This window comes from Passer domesticus, chromosome 1, assembly GCF_036417665.1.
Source record: "Passer domesticus isolate bPasDom1 chromosome 1, bPasDom1.hap1, whole genome shotgun sequence".
Classification (NCBI taxonomy): domain Eukaryota; kingdom Metazoa; phylum Chordata; class Aves; order Passeriformes; family Passeridae; genus Passer; species Passer domesticus.
In genome coordinates, this window is record NC_087474.1 from 101,877,784 (window position 1) to 101,901,114 (window position 23,331).

At 35.6% G+C, this 23,331-nt stretch overlaps 1 long non-coding RNA gene across 1 annotated transcript; it reads right to left on the reverse strand.

Annotated features, from left to right (window-relative positions):
- Positions 1–2,103: 2,103 nt before the first annotated feature.
- Positions 2,104–3,445, reverse strand: LOC135289037 (uncharacterized). Its single transcript, XR_010351831.1, has 3 exons — positions 3,183–3,445; positions 2,694–2,784; positions 2,104–2,266 (listed from the first exon to the last, which is right to left on the reverse strand). It is a non-coding gene; the product is annotated as an uncharacterized LOC135289037 (long non-coding RNA).
- Positions 3,446–23,331: the final 19,886 nt, after the last annotated feature.

The window sequence follows — 23,331 nt, forward strand, 5'->3', positions numbered from 1 at the left end:
ACACAGCAGCCTTCCTACTATTTGCTTTTCATGGTATGGAAACATGAGCATTCAGGCTGTATGTGAAATGCAGATCACTCAAATACAAAATCCCTATAAAATAAGGGAAAGAAAAAGATGGATTTTCAAATTACTGCACAGTAGTAGTAGATGACTGAGATTTGCTTGACTGAAATCTGTGTGTGTCATGTATTTCTCAAAATCAGTTGTAGATCAGCTGCCTTTTAATTTGGCTACTTTTTGGACTATTTTTCCATATAAGATTTGGCAGAAATTTTGTAAGTATGATTGTATAAATGAAAAATTTAAAAATCTGTCTGCTGTAACAGAAAGTGTTTTGATGACTTTTTATTTAACATCAGTCAAAAACAATTGTATCCAATAAATGGGTCTATTTCCCCCCCGCATGCACACTATCATTAGTGGTAATTATCTTGATTAATGGAGGGCAAGAGAGAGGAGTAAGAACTGAAATGAGAATTTAAATTGAAGAAGCCTCAGGCTTTCCAGAAGAAAGGCAGAACTTAATTATCTAGCAGAAAAGATTTGTGGTGAAATGTAAAGAATCAAATTAGTAATATAATTTTTTTTCCTCTTAGGTAGTTAGACACTTATAAGTTAAAAAGAATCTCATCCTAAATAACGTGGAATTCAGAGATTCTCAAATTATGCAATCTTGAATTTTCCAAAGTTATCCCTTCATTCTTAATGCCTCTGTGTACATCCTGTTGATCTGAAGCAAAGAAATACAGGATAGTAAACAAATTAGTATATTTTTCTGACTGTCTACAAATAAAAAGAAGCAAAAGCACAGATATTATTTTTATTTCAAATGCAGCCAAGAAAAGTAACATTATTGGAGTTTTTTACAAGGCAACAAGTAAGCTGACTCAATAAGCTACTTGAAAAATACTACTTTAAAGCACTGATTATTGGAAGATAAAGATAAATCAGGAGATTAACAGAAAGACTCCATAAGTAAAAATTAAATGACATATTTAGTGCCAAGAGTAGTAAAAGTTATATTGTTGCCTCAAGGTGTTTTTTAACTTCCAGATGTTGACTAGAGCTGTGCACTTTGTTGCCATAGTACAAATACATCTCTAGTAGTCTAGTAAAAAAAAAGAAAACATTTTAAAATTTTATTTTCTTTTATTATTTTCCCAGTATTTCATAGTAGGGCCACTTATCACATACAGAGGAAAAAAATGAGACAAGGATATACCTGGTAAATCTTTAAAAAGTTCTCATCCAGCTCAGAATGTTCTTGATTTTGGTCACACACAGGAAACGAGAGGTTCAGATGAGTTGCCTCTCCATTGCCTCTGGCTTGCACTGTTGCACAAGTTGTTTGCTTGCTGTTTGCTTGCTGGTCTGTTGGTTTATACAAGCATGGGGTTCATTGTCAGTTATTTCCTTTACCAAGAAGACAAAAATTGGAGACAAGATAATTCCTCTTAGCAATAAACCAGTGTTTGAGGGAGAGTGTAATAAAAAAACCCAAAAAACAAAACCAAAAAAAGACAACCTGACAGCAATCCTGAAACTTAGGGAGGTATTTCTGTAACAGTGCCACAAACAGCCAAAACAGGCTGCACAAAAAGAAGTATGGATTCACTTCTTGTCCCAATGGTTTATTATAAGATAAACACAACAAACTAAATGAAAAAACTGAGATGTTATGCCTTGAATTCACCCTGTCGGCTCAATCATCATTTTTTCTAGTGCTGTCTCTTTTATAGGAAAGAGAATAAATGATTCCATTTTCAGGTGTTTTATGAACCTGTTTTAAGATATTAGTCTTTTCTTTTGGTTTCAGGTCAGACTGCACACATGCACACACACACATGCAAGACATGTTTCAAGTGAATCGAGTTTCAAAGTAATTTTTTAGGGTTTGGAGTCTTTAGACTTCTAGTGACCTTGCTGGGTAGCTCTTAACTGGGTGTATTACACTTATCAGAGAGGGCCAGGGAGCAACTGTGAGGATTATAGCCTCTTGCTCCTGGATCTGCTTTGTAATGTTCCTATAACATTTCTCTGCAGAAAAGCCTGCAAACAGTTTTGAAGATACAGTTTGTTCCATTAAGCTCTCACCTCGAGCATAGTGGATGTGACTGCATCCTCCACTGCTCTTCTAGCAGCCTGTGCACCTCCAAGCACCTCCAAGTGCCCTTTAGCAGTAGCACATGCAGTGCACAGCCTGCTATAAAATCTCTACCAGTGAGATCCAAGGCAATCCTCTGATGCTCTGAAATATTTTGAACTGAAGGGAAAAAAAAGAAGTGAGAAAGTAAGAGAAAAATAAAGATATTGAGAAGTAACATCCTGAAGATTATAATACACATTTTCAAGGAACCTTTAGTGAATTCTAAGTATGTGCTCTAGAGTTGAGTGCAGTTGTATTAGAGCTTTCTTGTTTTCTATTTACTAAATTTAACTGAGCCTCTTCCACTGCTATTAATTGTAGCGTGAACACAACCACATTTTTCCATAAGATGTTAGGATACTATCCAAAAGGCAGATGTATTTATTTAAAATTAAAATGAAAAATGATAAGCAGTGATTGGAATTTCCATGTTTCCTTTAAATTAAATGGCAGAAATGTCCGACCTGCTTTGTTTTAAATTTTAACAAGCAACTACTGCAGCCATTAAGTGCCATTACTAATGATCAGATCCATTTCAAGGTACCTGGTTCTACTTTCTGCTGTGTGCTTTTGGCTGGGCAGGCACTGCATTTGTGGTGGTGTGGTCTTCACTCTTGTCCTGCCAGCAAAGAAGTCTGTAACCAAGTCAAATCAAACACAGGTTAATATCAGAGGGAGACAGCTTGTGAGCTGCACTGAGAAGAATTTAGGCTGTGAAATGAGTACTGTGAGTAAAAGAAATTTTAATCTGAAAGTATGTTTTCTAATCTAACCTTAAATCTAAAATATACTCTATTTCCTCCAAGAATTAGTTTCAGACAAGTGAGATTAAAGAACGACTTGAAAGTACCAGTCTTAGGGAGAAAAAAAAACAGAAAAAAAAAAAGGAAATCAAAACAACAAAAAGAGACAACACAGCTGAAATGTTTTTAATAATCCCAAACACCAAGGAAAAACAGCCTCAAGCAAGAGAAAATAAGCCCCAGTTTGATCTCATTTTGGAAAGAGTGAGGTTGCACAGTTCAAGACTTACAGATGCCAGACTGGGGACAAGAAATTCTGGCAGGTCCCCATGGTCTGGAGTTGCCTTGCATTCTCCTCTGGAAGTCATAGGGTGTCCTGGAAAGTCTGAAGCAGGATTCATGTCAGGCTCTGATTCTGGGCACAGCTTCACTTAATACTGATTTCTTTTTATTTTCTTAAATTGACAATGTAAATGAGACAGAGCACTTGTCTTGGCACCACATCATTAACCTTGAATGCTTTTATTGTGTCACAGTCTTCTTGGTGCCGTTCTACCACAGTTACATATTAGTAGAACATTCATTGTTGTTTTCTTCTTGACAAACTCATCAGATACATCTTCTCTGCTAGATTTTGAGATTTTGTAATTTTAGATTTGCAATTTCATGCTTAACTTTGGCCGCCATAATTATTCACAACAAAGTAACCATTAAGAGTTTAGATTCTCAAAATAACTTAATATAAATTCAGTAACTTAGCATTGCACCTACTAAATAGAAGTTTATTTCTGAGCGTGTTTAGCAAAAAAAAAATTAGGGGAGTTTCTCTTCCCTCTCAGATGCACCACTCTCAGTGTTCTCTAATAAGGTTTCAACAAGAGCAAGAGCACTGTCTTGTGCTGTTGTGACAGCAAGTCTTACTGACATAAAGTGAAAAACATTTTCTCTGGTGTTACCATCATTTTTAGCAATGAGCTTGCTTCCCAAAAGATTTTATCAGGATTATAAACTATATGCCAATGGCACAAATGGCAGAAAAGGATATGATCGTCATAAGAAGCTCAAAGAATTACTAAAGTTTACTTCCAATTTTTGTTTGTGTATAAGTATCTAATAATTTGTCTCTTTTAAGTAACACAAGATTTTCTTTAGTGCAAAGCCATTTAGCTTCTTTTCTTAAAGGAACTGAAATGTTTCATCTTTTACCTGTCAAAAGACAAAATGAGTTGTCCATTTGTTCCATAAGTTACCTGAAGACAGCAAACCCAGCTTAGCTTTAATATCTAAGACATTTATATGCACTGAGGACAATGTGTGTGCCTGACCATATGCTAAGAAATGTGCAAGGACCAAAGAAAGACCATCCCTCCATCAGGAAATTATTGTCTTCAAACACCAGTGTGATAGGAGATGTGTAGTGTTAATGACTTGGAAAAATGTTGCATCAAAACCACATCCACATCTGTCTTCTTTCTTTTGTGAAGCTCTTAAAACCACATTGCAAGCATTATTTTTCATCATTGTGTGAAAACTCAAACACAAGAGTGTATGTAACTATCAGCAGCCATCAGAGAAATTTGCTTATTTTTGTTTGTCCAGAATTAATTTCATCTGGGAAAGTTTGTTGGAAGTAGAGACAAAGATGTTGCGACAAGTTCTTTGTGGAAATAAAAACTTCTTTTTCTTTGAATACATCTTTCTTTGGGGTGCTGGCAGGCTTCTGCAAAGTTTAGTAACTTCAATCCACAAACAATGGAGCATTATTTAGCCAGAAGCTCTGGATTCTCTGGATGAAATTAATCTTAGGAAATCGCAAGCCTATCTGACTTTGCTACTGCAAATGCTTTGGGGTACAATCCTTCCTTTTGTAATATGTTCAGTCTTCAAAAAGTTGTAGAAAAAATATGCAGTGCAATAGCCAGAAATGAAGCTGGTGTGATGAGCATTTTCATCATACTTCTAATTTGAAGGCTTATTGCTCCTTCCTGTTGAGGTCCACTGGCATTTTCATTGATTTTTGTTTGCCCCCAGATCCTCATCCCTTCGAAAGCAATGAGTCTTCTCTGCATCACACAAAACTGCAGCAGAATATGTTTTGTCTTTCATTATCCTTCAGAAGTACTTCTGTCTGTCAGGTTCCTAAATGTAATGACCGAATTTTTGGGAACAAACACACAAAATAAATTTCCTGTTTTCTGACTAATGCACGGCTTATTCCTAAAAGTAGAGTTTTTGAAATGCAGGAACCTGATGTGTATGCTAATTTTCATACCCTTTTGTCTTCTGAATATTAAAAGAAATTTCCATAATTTAACTCTGAAAATCTAGACTGCTTTTTGCTGTGTGTCATAAAAGATATCTATTCTAAAAACTTGATTTTTGGCATGCTTTAAAGATTTCAAAAGATACAACACCACAAAATTAAGAGATTATGAAAATCTGTAATATAAAATCTGTCAAGGTCATAATTAATGAAAGTTTTATTGTTGAATCTGTTAAAGAATGTAGTTCAGAAAATTTCATTTACATAAAATGTTTTAAAAATTTAGTTATATAGTATATTTTTCATTAAAAAAAAAAGGAAAAAGAGAGAGACAGACGTGAAGAGAGTCTCCTTTGGATTCTTGGGCCAGATCTAAAACAATTGTAATGTAAAGCTTTGGATTGGATTTCCAGGCAGAAATTTTACTTCAATGACTGTGTAAAAATGTGGTCTTTTTTATGTGGCTTGAATGTCTCTGTTGTCACACACTGCTGACTGCAATAACAGGGCAAAGTTCCTTATTTTTCTTACAGGCTGAGTGACTCTGCACAGGTATGAGCATATTAATGTTTAACTGAGAGAATAATGGAGTTTCCAAAGCTCTAAAACTGATAAATCAAAAAGAGAGGTTTTAGAATTTATTGATATAAAACACAGATACAAAATTTCAGTGAATTCAGATGACATGGAATTAATGGAAGATGACAGAGGGACAGATCTAATGTCTTTTCCTCATATTAAATCTAAGAAATGAACTTCATATAAAACTGTATTTCACTTTAATGAAAAGTGGCCATGCTTTTCAGCATTTCATTTTCTAAGCTAGTGAATTAGTGGAAAATTTATAGTGCACTACTAGAAAAATAAAGTATACTATTATGTAAGTAGGCATTTCTAATCCTTCATTGTCTGAAACCCCTACAGAAGAAAAAAGGTGAGAAGTCCCTTGTGTCAAATATGCTTTTGCAAAGCTAAGTGACACTGAAGATTCTTCTACTTTATTCCAAAGAAAAGGAGGTTAGACATGTCAGAGATTTAAAGAGATTCTTTTATTGCAAGTGTAGTGCTTATCTGAGACACTCTGGTATCCAGCCTCTAAAGGAAATGAGATTTAGTAGTGTTTATGTTTCTACAGGTGAATGTAGGTCCAGCCTGAGTTATCCAAGTCCACATTTCACTATGCTTTCCAAACAAGTTATTTGTTTTCCTGAATAAAAAAACCAGACCTTCATTAAAATTAAAAAAAAAATCAAACCAACAACCCCCCCCCCCAAAAAACCCCAAAAAACAACCCAAAACCAAAAACCAAAACCACACAAACAAAACTAAAACTAAAACAAACAAAAAAAAACAAACAAAAAACCAAACCTTTAAAGGTTGGGTGTTGGTTTTGTTTTTTTTTTTCTTTCCTGATTGTACTGCATTTTTTTTTCTTTAGTAGTTTCTCTGGCACAACTGGATGATACCAGACCTGTTATAAAGCTACAGATGTCACAAAAATGTGACAGATTAGTATTTTTGAGGATACCATTATACTTGGAACCACTTGAATAGCATTTGAACACAACAGGAACTGGCATGATTTCCTGAAATAAGAGAAATAACCAGCAGCACAGACATAAATTGGGGAATAATCAGGCAGACAGTATTTCTACAGAAATGAACCTGAAGGACATATTCACCACTCTCTGATGTAGAAAGCTTCAATGATAAAAAAGAATAAGGGCTGTACCTGTAGGTTAGAATGCATTGAGAAATAATGGGCGTATTAGATGAGGTTGGGTAAAGTAGCTGATCTCTCAGACTCCCACTTCACTTTTATTATTATGCTTTCTGCAGAAGAATGCACTGTCTAGGTAATTTATGAATTATAATTCCCATTTTTGCAGAGATCTTTCCAGTGAGTTATTTCTGCATTGTGCGTCCTGGTTCTCTGCAGCTGTGGCACTGTGAGCTAAGGAGGCACCACCCTCCTGCTGCACTCCTCCAGAAGGGCTGGAGTAACAGGAAATTCAATCAAACACTGAAATGGTGGTGGAGAATACTGAGGTTTATATTCTTGGACTATTTAAAATATTATTTTTAAAGGTGAGAAAGTATTTGAAATATACAAGAAGACATTTTAAAAAATGGAGGATCTTCTTGGCTGTAGGAAAACATTTTAAGAACCAAAAAATATCTGAGAGATTTGCATGTCTGAACAACTTCTTTTAGCTAAGGAACATATTAACAAACAGTTTCATTTCCTCTCCACACATCTTGGATTTACTTGCAAGATTATTTTTAAATGTGTAGTGTTTAGCTCTTGTCTTTACTATCCCTACTCCTTTTCATGTCGTTCTGAGTTCTACCTCTTCTGTTTATATGTCTACAATTGGACAGGTTGTTTGCAGCTTTGTATCATTGTTTCTTCTGAATTTTTTCAGCTTTAGGAAAAACGGCCATTTTCCGTATACTCTTTAGTAAATTGTTTCTCAAATGAAAACTTCTTAGATTAGACTTTAATAGTTGGTAGGAAAAGTTATCATAGGTAGAATACACATTTTTTTCAAATAATCTGTGCCTGAATTAAAAAGGGGATGTTTGTATAATATAGCAGAAAAAGTAGTTACCCCTGCAATTAAGTCATTAAGATATGCAATAGAGCTGGCAAAACCATTTTTAAAGAATGAAAACTATGCATTATATAAAAACATCATGAGGAGTACTGCAATTTCATTTATTCCAGGGCATAGTTTTCTCCCTCTCTATTTATTTTGTTTTTATTTGCCTTTATGATAAACGTATCTCATGATGCAAACCAACTTTTCATAGCCACTTTTACTTTGTAATAGGAAGCTTTGCATTTTATGATGCTGAGAAAGAGATTCTTAAATCACGTAACTTTCTTCTACTCACATTTTCAAAATTTATATAATGATTGTTCGTGAAGGCAATAAATTACCCTGAGATACCCCACAGAGGGAAGTCATTTTTGAATTGGTGTGGAACTTTTTGAAAGTCTCTATTAGGATGTGACCCATGATAGTCTCATGTAAAAAGACTGTACAGCATTAATAAAGTTAATATATTCTTCCTTCATGTCTTCTGATGTATTTCTACACAAAGTGCAAATTGTTGGAATTTTAGTAGAATTCCAACAAACAAGACTTAAAGGAGTCTTGCATATGTTCACTAAGTAATCTGGATATGCACTGACAACCCATTTCAATTATGTTATTTTATGTGAAAATTTATTTATCAGAGTGTCGTGGTTTGGCCCGGAAGTGTGTTTCTGGAAAAGTTGTGGTGAAACCAATCAGTGGCCAGATTTGAAATTGGCATCTGGTGTAGCCACTGAGGATCTGGATGCCCCTCTGAGAACACACAGGGGTTAAAAGCAGAGCATTCCCAGAGGAACTTCCTCTTTGATTGGGCAGCAGGTGAGCTGGTCTGACCTCCTCCCCCTGCCCAGCTGTGTCTGGGTGGGGGAGTGGGAGGCCATGCGGCCTGAGGGGGGAAGGCCAGAGGCTCCTGCAGGAGGAGGGGTGGAAGAGAACATGGGACGGCTTGGGCATACCCCCTGGGAGAGGATGGCAGGGACTGTGCTGGCTTGGAATGTGATATCTCCTGCCGGCATCCAGCCAGGAGGAGAAGCAGGGGGGGGCAAGGTGTCCAGCCGATGGGAGATCGGCCTGAGCTTTTAACCCTTTTGGTGTTGAAACAATGGAAGCTGTAAAAACACTGATCTTCTCCAGCTGATAGTTTAGAGGGGACGAAGGATGGGAAAGAAGAAAAGGTTCAAGTAGGTGAAGAAAATACCAGCAGATGAGAGTGCCCCAGATGGAAGAGATGATTGGAGTGGCTTTGGCTGGACTTTTCTCTTACATCGCCACGGGCGAGACCAATTTCTTCTGATAATGCAGAGACTGCACCTTGGGGGAAGCGGTTGGATGTGGGCCAGGAATGATAAGGCTGTGAGGAGAAGTAGAGGGAACAGAGACTGAGGGGGAGGGTGTGGTGGAGCCCTCTGCCTTCAGCGAAGGATCTCTGTTCCCGAGACCCAGGCCCCAGGGGAGTAAAAATATGGGGGGGACAGGTGTCCCAAATGGTAGGTGGCGGCCATTTCTTGGAACTGGGCGACAAAGCATTCTTAAAAGGACCCAAGGAGCAGTTTGGATCCATGGACAGTGGTGAGAGCACAGAACATGGAAGGAAGATGGTCACCACGGCAGATTTTCTTCGGGCGGCTGCCACGTGTAACGCAGAAGCACAAGAAGTTCCACTGTGTTTCCAGGGGAAGCCCCTGGTGTAAGAGGGAGACTTCTCTCTCTTGATGAACTGGGGGGAAGCTTGTGTGAAAGAGGGTATTAGACTGAGAATCGATGTGTTAGAGGGGATTTGAATGTTAGAGAACTGGGGGGAGGAGGAGTGTTTTGGGAGTTCCATTGTGGATTGTTGTGCGTGTTTTTTTCTTTTTCCCTTGTGTTGTAGATTATTAAAGTGTTGTGTTTTCCCTCCATCCCCAATTGGGAGCCTGCTTTGTTCTGTTTCTGGGTCACATCTCACAGCAACCATTTTGGAAATATACCCTTCATGGGGGCCCTGGTATTGTGCCAGGGTCAAACCATGACATAGAATTAATAGAACCCAACATAAAAAGTAGTAAGAGCTGTTATAAAAATATTATTTTTATTTTCCATATCTCCTTGTGAAATTTAATTAATAATATTCTGATAGGTCTGAGTTTTACAGCACATGGATTGTTCTGGAAAATGAAAAATTCAGAAAAGCATTTCAATTCTTGCTTCAGCTCTACTTATGGAATCAATCTTAGGATACACAAGAAATTTCTGAGTGGAAAATGAGGTTGAAGAAAGGAGGTAAAATGAACAATAATATCATCCAAAAAGCAGGAAAGATGAGAAATGGGGGAAGTAGGTTATGGTTTATGAATTTACTGATGGGTCTGAGTAGTGAAGCATCAAGTCATATCCCTTTGGAGCGAGATTTTTGTTTCATCCTTCATTAGGTCTAATAAGAACAACAAGACCATGCAGAGGTTCCAAGAAAAAAAAAGCTTATCTTTGAGGCAATAATTTTGTCAGAAAAGAAATTTGCCTTTGTCAGAGAGAAGTTTGCCTTCCAGAAAACAGCTGAGCAAAGAAGAGGAAGGAAAGCATTAGAAGTCCTTTGCTCCTGCATACTCTTATGTCATCTAAAAAGCTGCTATTTTCTCACTCTGCCATTTTATGGCCATTGCCACACAGGTGGGTTTCCCACAACAATAACTCACTGGTTCTCATGGCTTACAGGTCAGTGAATGTTCACTTGTGTGAGGACCAAGAGGCTTCATGGCACCTGTGCTCCATCTTGCTGCTTTCACATTTTATGCCATTTTTTGTAATTCAGGGTGGTTTTGCTGTGTAAGTTTCAGTGCGAAATGCATTCATACTCTGGGTTGGGGTTTTTTTGCTTAGTAATGTGTTGTTTGTTTTCCTTAAATATGTGCTATTGGTTAGAACAATTAGCCATCTGTTTCTCTTTCACTCTTTTACATGAATAGTAGGTTTTGTCAGTTCAACCATTTAGAAGAGCAATTAATCACTTTAGTAGTGATTGTAATCTTTCTCATTTTGAGAAGTTTTTGTTTTCCACATGATGGAATTTCAGAAATGCATAATATCAAAAAAGGAAAGGATTTTTCTTTGCAACACTGTTGGTTAACATTGTTAGGTAGCAATGTTTCTTGATGAGAGCAATAAGATGTCTATAATGTAGACAATAAAATTTTTATCATGATAAATTTTCCAATTGTCCAGTTACTGCTGATTCATGGCCTGTTCTTCTCAACAAACTTGAGGAGGGGCAATTTTTTCTCTTTGCTTATTAGGAGCAGGAAAATACCAAGGCAAGTCTTACTCTGATGATTTTGCAAGACGAAAATCTGCTAGCAATGAAGTGACAGGTCATGAGGAATGACTGTGAAAACTTCAGCACTTCTTCCATCTTGTTCTTCAATAAAAGTGATAAACAGAGCTATCAGAATTAAAACCACCAAGATTTGTTAGAGAAAGGAAAAAATGGTGGGAAATTAAAGAATGAAGTAGATAAAACTGATGCTAGTAAGCTTACAGTATTGAATAAAGTGATCTCAGAGAACTGAGAAACATAATGTTGCAGGGGATAAAATAATGGCTATTTAAATAAGGGAATAAAGAAGAACTAGAAGATGCTATATATTGTGCTACTCTGTCTGCAAAAATAATCCAGTGAACTATTTGTAAAGATAGGGAAGATAAAATATGAAGAGTACTATCAAAATATATGCCCTTAACAGAACTCTCCTGATAACATTGAATCAATCAAATCCCCTCCCGTGACAGGAGGGCAAAAGGCCTGAGGAAGCTGCAGATATGCATATCCAGACTCTGAATCAAGCCTTTAAAATATAATCAGATCTTCTCTGACAAGGTCTTATAAGCAAGTTTTCTGATATCAAAAAGGTAGACATACAGGTGAGTGCAAAACTCAGAACTGGGAAGTGCTGTAGTCCCACTGATGGGCAGGATCAGGTGGGTACCTATGAAATCAAAGAAATTATTATCTACAGCCTGCAAGCAGGAGCAGTCAACTGCACAAAGACACAAATGGTGAACAATTGTTTTGTGGAAGAGGAGTGGGACATGCTAGAATCTTGCAAGCTGAAGATGCATCAGCTTCATCTTCTCCTTCCAAGATCATACTCTCAGGAAGAAGATTTCTCCTCTAAAGCAAGTTACACCAAGAGGATGGTGTGTTATATCCAGCTGTGAGTATCATACTGCAAGTAACAGGTAGCAAAGAGATTTCAAAGTGCCAGCAAAAAGAATAATTACAACTGTGTAAGAACGTTCCACAAAAGAAGGCTTAAACACAACTGAGATTCTGGTTCAGAGCTGTAAAACTGAAGGACAATCCATGTATGTTAAAAAGTCTCCCCATGTCCAAATGGAAAAGGAAAGATTCAAAGGACTTAAATTTAGAGAAGGGTTATGTAGCTTAGACACTGAGAAAAGGGTTGTAACTTAAAATCTCCTACTTTCACATATATATATATATATCTCTGAGGTGGATATTTTTAATAGCTTAGGGAAAAATTAGTTCAACACTACAAATTATTTTCATAACCCTGTTTTCCTTCTCCAATGCAAAATCAATTTAGGCTACACAGCCTAAACTTGCAGATAATATGAGTACAATGAGTTAAACACTTGTGAAGGGATTTTGAAAAAAAAAGGCAAAGCCCTCTTTCCTCTGACCAGCTATAAAGAGTTTGGATCAGTGGATACAAGGCTCAGCTGCTTGACAGTGCAGACTGCTCAGGCTAACGAGTTTAAGTTAAGACATTTTTCAGTCTGATTGCCTCGTTTGGAGAATTTGTACAGAAGGACCTCATTAATTCCAGTTTGTTTGAACCAAGCTCTTTATAACTTTCTAGAAGCATTACCTCACTCTGACAATCTCTGGGAACATCCTGACCAGCTTTTGGTCTAATGAGCAATCCTGAAAATCATTATCTGAGCAAGAGTGGAGAGAAGAGTTGTGCTGTGCTGAGCATCAGGTACAGACATGAGAAAATGCCCAGGTGAAGGAAACCTCTGCATGGAGCTGTTGATGCTGACTAGATCCCAGAGGATCTAATCAGCATCCTAGAGCTGACTGCTCCCAGAGGATAACCACCTCCTCCCACACCCATGTGTCATCTAATCACTGCTGGCTAATTATGGCCTCCCCATATTCTCATGAGCACTTTTTGCTGCCTGATGGCAAACATCTTAACCGGCTTTTGGGCCTCACTGTTAGGACTTAAAAGTGTCTTATATTTAACCAAATTCTATACTAAAATATAAATGTTTGAATTTGCTGGGGTAGTAAATCAAAAGCAAAAACTTTCTTTCCTGCTTCCAAACTGGCACAATGCTGATCTCAGGTACAGCACAGTATTTGATCAGAAGTGCTCTGCCTACAACTCAATTGAGCAGCAATTGAGAAGCTTATTCCTAAGGAAGATTAACCAGATACAGCAAATTCCTATTCCAGCAAAATGAGATATTAAAGCACCTCAGTGTTCAGTCACTCCAACATTAATTTCCTTTCTAAAGTATATTTTCATAACAGGGATTTTAGGAGATTTCTCTCCTCACAAGTTAGAGGTCACCGATGTTGATTTTCATTACGCCCTCCCAAAACCAGAGGAAAGTTTTGCTTTTTTATCTTGCTGGAGATTTTGATAATTATATTTTCCAAAAAGGTAGAAAAGGGATGTTTAAATTAAAAGATGATGCCAGCAGCAGAACAATGGGCAGAAACTGGCTGTGACTGAATTTAGGCTAGAGATTGGAAAGTACTTTCCAATCACCACACAGTGAGATCCTGAAACACTTTCCCAGTAGGAGGAAGCACATTTCCTCCTTATTCTTAAAAAAAGTGTCAATAAGTTGGTGAATCTTATTATACAACAAAATTACATTGTCAGTAGGATTTTTTTGTATGTTTTTTCTTATTCTGATTTCTCCAAAATGTGTACTCAGGAGGGATCAGAATCAGGGTTAAGCAAAGTGTGAGATACACAGGAGTCTGCAGATAAAAATGTCACTATACACTCTCTGTCATCATTTTCACTCCAACTCCTGTGGCTCAGTGATTTTTAGGATACCACTCACAGGTAAATCTTTTTCAAAGATGTTCTGTGTGTGCCTCAGAGGAAGTGATGGGCTCTGCTAATCAAGAACATTATTATGGAGTATCTAACTTTCAGGTTTTGAAATATATTTATTTCAAAATCCCACATGGCCTTCACTCTTAGTTTATTAACAATACATATAATTCTAAGCCATGAACATGAATTTTATAATTATTGGTCTGAACTAGCTGGGTTTCAGGTTGTTTTTAAAATATATTTATACTGCATGATGAAGTGAACACAGATACACTAAACCTGAATCACCACATAAATGTGAATAAGCTCCAACAAACCAATGGCTCTCCTCCAGATGTATTTAGAAATGCATTCTCTCAAGCTCAATTATGTGATTTAAGAGTAATAATGACACAGAGGAAGACTATAATTACTTAAATTTATTCACCAGCTTAATACATTTTCATACTTTCAAACTATATGAGTGCTTATCTTTACAGCAAAAACCTCAGGCAATTCTTACATTATTTTAAGAGCAATAATATTGTACATATGAGCGCTTCAAATCAGCCATTTACTTAATTTGTACTGCTGTTTCAATTTCTTTTATGCCTTACTTTGTTGTATTACTAAGATGTAGGTTTCCATGCTGAGTAAAATCTATGCATTTGAAGACAAATACCTATCTTAGGAAAAGAGAAACAAACTTTGGTATTGATTCTTAGGGTTCTTCAAATTGTGAATGATAGGCAGAGCTGGGTAATATTGCAGAGATACTTAAAAACATTTAATTTTCGGAACCAAAATGAAGAATTTCAGTCGACTGTCAAAATTTTCCTTTAAATGAAAATACAAGAAAGATGACATTGGTAGAATAAGATAAATAAAGATCATATACTTCTAACTTTTATAAAAAATCACTAAATACAGAGTTTTATATGAAATATCACAAAGTAAACCACAATATTAAGTGTGAAGCAAATTAAGTCAGTAAACTACAAGTCTGCTGTAGTTCTGACCCTTTAAATCTCTGGGTTATTCTGTGCTGGCATAGCATGGTGGTGAGAAAGAGGAAAGCAATTGCAGCTTATTTTAATTCAGAGCAAGCGATTCAGAGAGTGACTGTGTACTGATTGTGCAGGTTGTTTAATTTGAAACTCTTATTTTCTTGGTGAAGAGGCAAGACATATGGACACTGCTTGAAGTTTATCTTACTGAATAAATAAAGCTTCAGAATAAAAAACCTGGTTTTCTATGAGCCTGTTATTATCCTCAGGTGGTTGAATGAGTTGCCAAGAGAATTACAGGTAGTTCAGTCATCGGATCAAAAGAAAAGAGAAGAAATGAAATTAAGCATATTGCCTTACACACTCTGAAATTTTGATAGAGTTGGATAATGGAATGAACAAAAATTTCCACTTCTCAGAAGCATCAGAAGTACCCTAACACAACAAGGTACTAAGTTCCAGATTTGTCTTCAAAAAAATAAAACCAAGAATATACTTACTAGCATCTCTATCCTGTTACTATGAACATAGCTTATGTCACAATGAAACAGGAATGTTTGCACATCCATCGAGAACATATTTTTGACTGTTTTTTCCCACAATAAATACTAGCAAGATCTTGCAAAGATAAATCAGGTGGGAATTGTATTTACCAACAGAACACATTGCAGATATGTTTGTATAAAATATTTTCTGTCTATTTTATATTCAGACTGGTTTTTGTCTATTTCCAATCAGAGCATGGATCCCATGAGAGAGAGTATAGATGGTATAAAAAAATAGGTCAATCATATATAAAAAAGAAACAAAACAGGTTGGGCTAAAATTTGAAAAGCTGCCAAAGGACCATGCAGGTAGAGGGGAAGTCACACTCTGCAATGCAAAAGAAGCAAATATCAAAATGTTGATAATTTACAACTTAAACATATTTTGTTGCAGGCAGTTTTATCTGCCTGTTTAATGTTTTGAAGCTTTGAGGAAGGAGGGCATGTTGAAGGGCTTTCTAGAAATTTCTCTGAGTTGGTTTATTTGAGGGATTTAGGCTTTTTTTTTCCTTAAGGAAAATCAAAAGCCAGTGGCTTTCAGGTACTGTTACCTCATGCATCCATTTTGTCTCACACTCCGATGTTGCCTCTAGCATTTCCCTTCACAGACTGCAAGGCCATTTTTCTCTCAGAACTGTAATTGTCAACTCATTTTTTCAAGTCAGCATTAGCTCATTGAAACTATCTGTGTTGTCTGCAGTCTTGTTTATTTTCAAAAATAAAGAGTTCTTCTGTTCTTTCTAATTTCATGGTAGGAAAAAATGCACTTTGAGAAGAAGGTAATGTTTGTACATCTTTAAAATGCATCAGTTGCTATTATTCACAATTTCAAAATCTGAAGATCTTTGCTCAAGTGTCATTCCCTGAAAATTCTTTATGGTATTTGACATTTTTTTAATCATGTTAAAGTATTTACCATAAATTATATTCATCAGACATTTCAGAACACAGAGTACACAAAATCACCAATATTTTTGCATTCAGATGGATTCAGAAGCAGCTCTACATCACCACAATGGTATTTAGAGGACATTAATTTGTTATAAACCACTCTATGGCACTATTTGCAAATAAAACCCAAAAGAGCTGAATGAATCCAGCTTTTAAAAATTTTTTGAGTCTTCTTTGCTTCTGAAATGTTCAATTCCCCAAGCTGTGTGTTCCTATCCTTTGCACAACATACAATAGGCAAAAAAGGGCTTCAATAATTAATTAAACTCTCCCCTGGAAATCTTGCCCGAATATTATCTGGAGATATTCATCTGGGAAAATTTCTGATTTTAGATGGTCCTGTTCAATTTTACAGAATTGAGCCAAATCAAAAATGTTTATTTTCAGTAATTTAAAATTAAGAATAGAGCATTTAAATTGGTTTTGGATGAAAATATATTGAACAAATTGTGTTTCCCTACTAGCGATTTTAGAACTAATGTTACTTGAAATAGTTTTTTGGCAGCTACAGTGCTGAGAAACAAGGTATTGCAGATCACCACTGATACGGATCTTTTTTAGGAATTAGTTATATTGTTTTCTAATAGGTCTTTTGGCATGTAAATATGGAACAAAAAGAAAAGCTATGGAGATAGTGGCATTTTCCATTTAAAACAATTATATAGTATTAATGACTTGCTTCTGATTACTTTTACATGTTCTTTTCATTTTCATGTGAAAGTAAACACAGAAATAGATTTTAAATTTGAGAAATTTAAAACATTGCTTTTGGAAAGGATCAATATAGAGGTGAAAGAATCCTTACAAATTAGAGACAATTTTCATTTTTAATTAAAGATTAGATAGATAGATAGATAGATAGATATCTCTGAAAGACAAGTACTGTCTTCTCACCTTTTTTTTTATAAGAGCATGTTGGACTTAAAAAAGTTATTGAGACATGTTGTCTTTCCTCGTCCTGATGAAATGAGCATTGAAATTTACTTTTATGAGATTTTTATTTCCAATCAGTGTGGCAAGATCACTAGTCCTTGTCAAGAAATGCCATTTCTGCATGTAATCTTGAAATATCTGCCTGGATATGATAGCAGCACAAATCTAAAATACACCATTTGTTCAGATTTGAACCAGTCCAGACTTGAAGAGAAATACAATATTGAAGCAAAACCTAATCCAGAACTAAACTGCACATCTTTTTGTTTGTTTGCCATCTGCACTTCTCCAAAATCAAATTTTCTTTTCCTCCCCGGAACAACTAAGCTGAGACATGTGTCACAGGTGCATAGAAATCACACTGCCACCTTATCCACCCTTCTGGATTATCTTTCCTCCCCTTGCTTATCTAACCAACATATCTGCAAGTTGGAACAATTAGATAATAGTCTCCAGGTTGGTGGTTGTAGAAGTGTTTTATAGATGTTCTTAAAATTTTAACCTGGCCTCTGTTGCTGCCAATCAAAGCCTAAAAAATAGTTGAAATAAAACTTCAGTGCTTTAGCATTATTTTTAATTGCTTTTTTCCCATCTTTCTCTATTTTCTCTTTTTTGGTTGGATTCAATATCTTTCCCCATTGAAATTAATGATAAAATTAAATTGATTTAATCTATGCCCACTTAAGTGAACATAAATAAAATTTGGACTTCACATCTTCTCATCACACTTTTCAAACATATTGTCCAGAGAAGTTGTGGAGTCTCCCTCAATGGAGATACTCAAGAACCATTTGGACACAATCCTGTGTCCTGTACTGTAGGATGACTCTACTTGAGCAGAGAGGTTGGACCAGATGACCCCACTGTGGTCCCTCCCAATATTACCAGTCTGTGATTCTATGTCTCTGTGAAATGTACAGAGCACTCCACTTGGAACTCAAACTTACAAACGTCAAATCAAAGAGGTGCAAATCTGTCATGCGTTAAAGCCTCAAGATGTAACTTTTCTGCAGAAGTAGAATGGCCATATTTCAATAAAGAGAAGGCATAAAGTTTTTGTGGCCCTGTTCCAGGACAATCCAACAACATTTGCACTGTGCATTCAACCCACAGATGATCAGGCCTCTTGGAAGGAAGAATTTAATAACCAGTCAAAATCTGTGAAATAAAAACATTTTAAATGGATAGAAACTTTACTATTAGTCCTAAAATATATAAAGAACACTGTACATACAAAACACAGACTAACTTTATAAAATTCTAATGTATAGACGTAAAGTTGCTGCATACTCCACCTAAGCCTCTTCATCAATGAAATTTACAGATAATTAATAATGGCAAGTTAAAGTAGTAAAGTAAAGGAAGAAGTTAAAAAAAAAAGCATTCTAGCTTAAATGGAAAGAGCCAAATGATCTTATCAAGTCCCCCTAACTACTGACACAAGCTGTTAAATGTCAAGGTCTTTCTACTCAGCTACCTGCTTCTCATTGTGATTCCATTGACTTCCAGCTCCCTGCTGTTGGAAAACTGCAATCCAGACAACAAGTCAGTCAAGTCTTGAAAGCCAAGAGATGAGCCTTGCAGAAGACTAAACACGTACATAGTGAACAGAACAGAGAAACTGCCACAACGAAGTTGCTATGCCCTCCTATAAAGAAACTAACTTCTGCTTTCCAAGATAATGGGAAAACACATTTTGGGCATCAATGTTTTTAGTTTGGAATAATATCTGCTGTCATTCCTTCTACAATCATTTGGACACCCTAAGTGTATTAACCAATAGGACACACAGAACTTCCATTAAAATACAAGAGATACATAACTTTATTTTTTTCAGCCTTTATTTAATTAGTTCTGTTCTGTGTAGATTTCAAATTTGTGCGTAATTAACTTGTTGTCTAACCATTACAAACACTGTAGTTTTGAACAGTTTCTTCTCCTGGGCTTCCCTTGCAGACAATTTCCAAGCAGTTTTCTTATATGTTACCGCAATGCCACATTAAAAAATTGGATTCCTTTTCTGAAAATATATTTCTGCCATTTTAGTTTCTCTTGCCTTTGGTTACCCTGTGTTCTGATTCTGGTATTTCACTGACATAGATATTATCTTAGTCCCTGCTGCATCTGGGAAAGGAAGTGACATAATCATTCTACTGTTACACAAGTCAAAAGAATTTCTTAACGGAATAGGCTCTAGTTTGGATTTTTTTTTTTTTTACACTGGAAATGTTTACTATATATTGAGAAGTGAAAATGTAATATCAAGACACAAAATGAAGGGATTTAACCCTAGTAAGAGAAATGACAAGCTTCTTTTTTTAATCAAAAGATTAATTACAGCAACAATAAAATAATTCTTATTTAATCTGCACTGTTTTCCTATAAGTCACCAAGAAAGTGGAAATATTTTCTTCTGAATTTTCTGAGAAAGTCCTTATCCCTATCTAAGGAATATTCTTCTATTATGAAAGCACCAAAATGTTGGCAGGTGCTGCAAACTGTTGTACAACCCTGGCTATTAATTAGCAAGCAGCTCCTTTGACAGCTTAATATCTTAAATTTTTAATTACCACAGAAATTGCTTATGAAATTGCTGTCTGATGGTTAAAAAGACTTTGTGATTGCTCAGTAGTCTCATTTGTCAGAAGTGGACTTTGTAAACTTGGCAAATTTCAAGTAATTTAAGTTGCTATCATTTGCATTTAAGTTGTCAGTGAGCGCTGTTACTGCACAGTACTTCTGCTTAGGACAAACTACATTCTGTTACACCCCTTTATTTCCAGTCAATTTTAAAGAAGATTAAAAAGCATGATAATATAAATATAAAGCATGATCAAAAATCAGACTTGCAAATGATGACTTATGTGGCTTCAGTCTGCCACATAGAGCAGTAGCTTTGTACAGAGATCTGTTTCTTTGAGTCTAAGTTTTAGGGAAAACTGAGGGAAAATTAATAAGTCTTCTTGTAAGAAATGGGCACACCATTTATCTTAAAAGTGCTGACACAACCTACAAGTGAAACTTAAAACTTAAGGACATGAAGCTGGGTTACAGCATTCACTACTAATAGGTATCTGTATCTATGGCCTTTGATCACTGAGCACTCAGCAAGATGATAGAATATTGTAACTATGGAGAGTATACTTGAACTATGATGAGAAGCTGATGAAGGGAAAAAAATTTGGAAGCATTTCTCATGCTAATGTCAAAATAAATATTTCTAATATTTTGTTTGTATCTGAGGAAAACATGCATAGCATATTGCTGATTCTGAAACTTTCTCTCATGGCAATACGTGTGCTCATACAGCTGGGGATGCATCAGGTCAGCTTTGTGATTCATTGAAAAGCTATCTATTTCACTTTGCAGACACAAAATTACATTTAATTGTTGAAAAATAGTTTAAATGAACACTATTACTAATGGGTAATGGTATCATTTAACAAAAGAACACTTGCTCAGCTACACTAAGAGAGAAGTATGTGCCAATCAGCAATTTTTATGTTATTTTCTGAATATTTAGGAAAAGTTTGCAAGATAGTTAAATTTCCTAAAACACCACACAAAGAAAAGCTTACAAACACCACAAAAAAGAGTAGAATTTGTCTTTCTATTGCAGCATGCTTCAAAAAGCAAGTGAACATGAATATGCAAAAAATTTCAGAACATGAAGTCTATTGGTAGGCAAAGCATCTGCCACCCAAAATATGCATTGCCTCCTGCTGAATGATTTAACCAAACCACAGAGGGCATTACAGCCAGTATTTCCTGTTTACTTTCAATGCCATCTTAGAGAAGGAAAAGCAAATGTTTGTTTTGGGAAATCCTCACTTTAAATTGCTATCTTCTTATGAATTATGTTCAAGAAACATAAAATGATATACAACTAAAGATATAATTTGCTCTTGCAGCAAATATAAAGAGTATAAAGGGATCTTTTACTATTACAATTACTTTTTAATAATCATTTCAGTGAGTAAATGCTATGGCATAAAAAATAATTTTTATCTTTTTTGTGAATCACAGTCCAGAAAAGCAGTAAGCCCCTGAAACAATATACTTCTTGAACAAAAGAAAAAAAAAAAGCCATCATTATTTATGTAACTGTTCTTAGTATACGTCAGTAACAAGAGAGAAAATCATCCTAAATGTTACTGTTCTCATGTCTCCTATGTGCTACAAACTATATATGGAGAAGTGTTGTACATGTACATTGTGATGTCACACTTTCTTAATTGACTTCTGACTTTAGTTGTGGAACAAAATTTCAGCACCTTCAGAATGAAGGATTACTGTGTCATCCAAGTCTGACACATATAACTATTATTACATTTCATGTTAAACTTCAAGATACTTAGAGCTTTTCACTGGGAAATGGAAAAAAATAAATCCCCAGTTCACTATGATATAGATACTCCATGTCTAACTTTCTAGGGTTACCTTTCTCCGTGTTAAAAGTATTGCTATTTCTTTAATAACACAAACTTTATAGTCTCTCTTTCATATACACTGACCTATAATTTTAGAAAAGCAAGGAGTACTGGAGTTGGGTGGTTTCCCTGTGTTTTGTCAAGGCATGTCACATTAGACCATATTGAAGGATTCAAGGAAGAGTTACTGAAGGTTAAAAGAAGAGTTACTGAAGGTCTGTATAAATATAATATTAATTTTTTTTTTTTTTTTTTTTAGGTACGGGATGAATTCTTAAAAGGAAAATAAATATTGCCTGTAAGAAAAAGATTAGCAAGGTGTTTGTACGCTAAATGCAAGACATATTTGTTTGGGGTGTTCAGATACACAGAGATTCATAGCAATAGCCTGAAGAAAGTATGGGGAAAATTCAGTCCTTGATAACAATCACTACGGAAGGGAAAAATTAATTGGTCTGTCTTCTTCTCATGTAAAACACATTAAAATTCCAAATGATAATTGCCATGGTGCCTAAAACATCATCACCCACATGTTTAAGGCACTCCTTTGGATGTGATTTCCTATGTAAGCTTTGTAATTAATAAGAAAGTAAATCCAGCAAATCTTATCTAAACAATATCAACAAAATCAATATTCCCTTCTTAAATAATATGAAAGCTTTTTATGTTTTAGCTCTTATAAAAACATTTTCAAACTTCTAACATGATTGGTCAGGGGGGCTTGGAAGATGCACAACAGGTAAAATTTGCATACTGCTACATATCATCTACAGTTCCAACATTTTTAAAATTTATGCTAATTTATTTTTTCATAATTACAGCCAAAATAATCAAATGTGATTTTGTGAAAAGAAAGATAGATCAAAACCAAACCAGTGCTGAGGGCCTTGAAAAGACGCAACTACTTTGAAACCAGAAGGAACTTCCTTGAAAAATGACATCCACTGAAAGGACCAGAAGAGAGATGCCTTTCATTTGAAAGCATTATGAAAGTTCTGACATTAGCCATATGGTCTCAGCCATAGGAGTGAGGATCCTATTAGTCTGGGATAAGAAGGACTGAATAGTCATATGTGCAAATGATTTACTGGCATACTTACAGACCTGGAAACTTCAATGGCCTCCTTGATGAAAGTCACCGAGAGATTCAGCAGAATATCTCCATAGTGGATTAACTTGAATAAATTAGAGATAATACACTGTGGCTTTGTAATATCTCTGGAGTGTCCTTATGTTACATTATTAAGTTAACTTCAAAATGAGTAACAGAATAATGATATGAAATCCCCTGGGGTGCTGAGGAAGATCATGGGATACACCTGGATTCAATCTAGACTCTTCTCAAAAAAGTCTAAGTCAACTTTTCTCCATTACCAGCTGCCTGATTTTCATAAAATGTCCCTCAAATAAAGGTTATAAAAAAGGTCTTAAAATTGATACACAGCGGTAATTCCAGAGGAAGACAAATGTCAGAATAAAGTACCTTAATTTTCTTCTGGGAAGATTAATTCAGAAGATCAGACAATGGTAAAAAAATATTCATTCTAAGTTAAGTTATTTTTAAAAGGGAGTGGTTTGATTGAAAACATTATATGTTGTTTTGATAACTATCAACATTATTTTGTCATTCTATTAAGTATATTAAATAGGT